Raw genomic sequence first — 3,672 nt, 5'->3', positions numbered from 1 at the left:
TTCTTTTTGTTTTTAGGTTTCTTTGTCCCATTTATTGCTAGGGCAATGAAATAGGAGTAAGAAAGTAAGGTGATACAAATAAAAAAGGAATAAAACTTGTCACTTTTATGTTTTACACAAAATTAAATTTAAGGAATGTACTATAAAGGTTTGAGAAGTAATAAACACTTTAATATAATAGAATTATTGAAAATTAGCATACACAAGTCAATAGCTTCTTTTTGTGCCAATAATGGACACGATGAACAAGAAATCAGAAAGTGAATTCCAATCACAATAGCTTAAAATATTTATAGAAATTTACTTGCAAGGAGATAGATTTATATCTACAGACAAGGACATACTGAAAAAAATCTTCAGATGCTTAGGACATAAAAATAAAAAATAGCATTGCACAAGTAACAGTGCTTCTGAAGTGTAATGAAAACAACTCTATAAAGGAAGGAAACATGCAGAATGGGAGAAAAGGTTTGGTGGATAGCCATCTACCAGGGGACTACTATACAGAATATATAAAAGAACAGAGAGAATAAAATATAAAACAAATAAATAACACAATCAACAAATGCCTAGACAATAAACAAAGAGTTTTCAGGTGAAGTACTGATATGCAATAAACATAAAAATAATCACTATCAGTGAGACACAATTATATCAAGATTTAATGTCATTTCAAGCTGAGTGGCTATCTTAAGTAACTGTATGATAACAAATGTTTGGAGAATACAGAACCCATACACAATGCAAAAGGGAAGGCACACACATTGCCAGTGTGGAATTTAGAATGCGATTTCCTCAAATAAGGAAAGATTCTAAGTATACAACTATGACACATACCATCCATGCTTATTTATTCAAAGGAATTTAAGTCAACATATCTCTTTCTCTATTGTGTTTCTTGCAACATTATTTAAATTACATAAGTTATGTAATTCAACTGATGATTGGAGATAGAAATCAAGAAATATATTTATAGTAGGATTTTGTTCACACAAAAAATAACATAATTACATTGTAACCTGTAATACTGAAAATGGGTGGAACTACAGTTTACCTTATGAAGCAATATAAAAGAATCATAAACAGAAATATCACATGTTCTCTCATTTGTGATTGTGAGTTATAAGTTCTGCAATTGCACATAGATACAGAGAAATATATATATATATATGTATATATATATATGTCTATTTTTAAAAAGAAACCATATATGTGGAAAGCAAGAAACATCATGAGAACGGAGAGGATTAGGAATAAAAGATTCTATAACAGTAAAAATTGCCAGAATATATGATAATAAGATATATCCTAATCTATATATCTGTATGTACTCTATAAGTATGTCCACTCTTATAAAAGCTCATTTCAGAATATAAAGAATCATAATTCATATTTAAGTTAAAGTTTATCTTAGTAAATGATACATTGCAGATCCAACTTATAGAGTTTTAAGGCTATAAAATACCTTAATATATCAAAAATTTTTATTAGAAAGATCATAAGTTGATCCTTTTCTCTTTTAATATAATCTATTATAATAAATATTAATAATAAATGATATATATAAATTCTCATCAAATTGGTAATATATTCTGAATGTTATATTTCATAACTTTGATTCACTTAAGGAACACAATTTCTGGATGCATAACAAAAACAATTTTGTCAGATTCCTAGAAAAAATTTTTTCAAATATTTTAAAAGTTTTCTTAGATGAAGTAAAATTAACAAGCAAGAAATGCTGAGTGGAGTGACTATACTCTAAGTTCTTTTACTCTTTGGTTATTTCTCTTTACATGCCCTTGACTGCATGCTTTCATTCTTTTCCTACATTTCAACACAGAAGTGGACAGCCTTGGGAAAGTACAAATTTTCTCAAACCAGTCATGTTGCAGAGGTATGTTGAAAGTGGAACATCTCAGTGGATTTGAAATATTTTCTAAAATTGGATCAGAAACTCCTTTTACCACATTTTATCCTTCTAAAGTAGAAGCTTAAAGGATTGAGAACAAATCCACTTCCTTCTATCCTATTAAAATGGCTGGATTCTTGTAGTGCTAAAATAGATCCCTTGCTTTTGCTAAGCTGAAAACTAACTCTGTTTGCTTTGTTTGGAAGGAAACATCTTGAATCAGGACCTAGAACTTGGCTTTTGATGATGACTTCAGTTATTGTACCTGATGTAAAAATAAACTGAACAATAATTAATGAATGGTGTAAAAACTGTATCAAAAGTGATTCAACTATTTTGTAGTCTGTATCTTATAAATAATACAACTCCTACTTATATAGTCAAAATTATCTTCATGTAGCTTAATATATTTATATTCATAAATGTATATGTAATATATTATAAATATATTTATGTAAAATATATTTATGTTTCTTATGTGTTTGTGTGTCTAACTGCATGTAAATATGTGCAAGTGGTGTTTGCGAGTCTGGTGCCTGAGGCTGTTAGAAGAGGGCATGGGATCCTCTAGAACAGGAGTTACAGTTGTGGGCAGTGATGTGACTACTGAGAATTGACCCTAGGTGTTCTTCAGTAGCGGCCAGCGCTCTTAACAGGAAAGCCATTTAAATCCTCCCAAATCCACTTCTGAAATTTTTTTCTCCTTTTCTTCAAGGTTCTAATTTTTACGCTCTAGCTAAACTCACAGTGAATGTGATTACATTAGTTCTCCATAAATATGTATTAAAATGTGAATCTCTGAACATGTGACCTAGTTAGTACATGTTCCAAATCCTCTGTAATGCAACACAGTGATTATTAATCCATATCTTTCTATTTATGAAATTTGTTTTTGTTTTAATTCAAATCTTTGGCTTGACAAATGAATACTTTTTGACAATAGTAGAATAAACATTTTATATAACAATGAAGTGAACCAGGAGATTTATTTTGGAGAGAGGTTGCTTTGCAGCTAGTGCAATAGATATGGAAAACATGGGCTACAGACATGCTTTGCTTTATCTCTAATTATATTTGCACATCAGCTAAAATAGTAACTTTTATGACATGGCACGAACTATTTCTGTCTTTAACAAATATATAAATAATATATAAACATTATATATTATATATATATTTAAACTGTGCCTTATGCAAACTCTGAATCCTATCTACAACATTCAATATTCTATTTGTGTTTTGATGTGTATGTGTGTTTATTACATGTAAATATGTACAGTTCCTATATGTGAATTTGATGTTTAAACACTTACCTTAATATTATTAATATTTTATATAATTTCCATATAATATATGTTAGATATAATAAAGAAATTAATGTTATATTTACCATACAAATATATATTTTGCATGCATACACATGTTTAATATAAATATATGTATATATATATATATATATTATACATAAATTGTATATAGTATTTTCATTTAATATTTAATATATTTGATGTGCATTGTATATGAATGTGCATAGGTGTATATGTACATATATTTAATAAGTATGAATTTATATGACAAATATATATGCATTTATATTCTAGGTTCCATATTACACATTATATTACATAAAATATAACATATTTATTATTATATTATTTAATACTTAAGTATATATATTGTATATGTATTTTATTATATATTGAATATAATATATAAGCCCCTATATACAGAATTTTATATAAACATATGTCATACATTAT

The sequence above is a fragment of the Grammomys surdaster genome, unplaced genomic scaffold (genome assembly GCF_004785775.1).
Source record: "Grammomys surdaster isolate TR1022 unplaced genomic scaffold, NIH_TR_1.0 261, whole genome shotgun sequence".
Taxonomy (NCBI): domain Eukaryota; kingdom Metazoa; phylum Chordata; class Mammalia; order Rodentia; family Muridae; genus Grammomys; species Grammomys surdaster.
The sequence above is the reverse complement of the archived record's forward strand: the minus strand, read 5'-3'. Positions refer to the sequence as shown.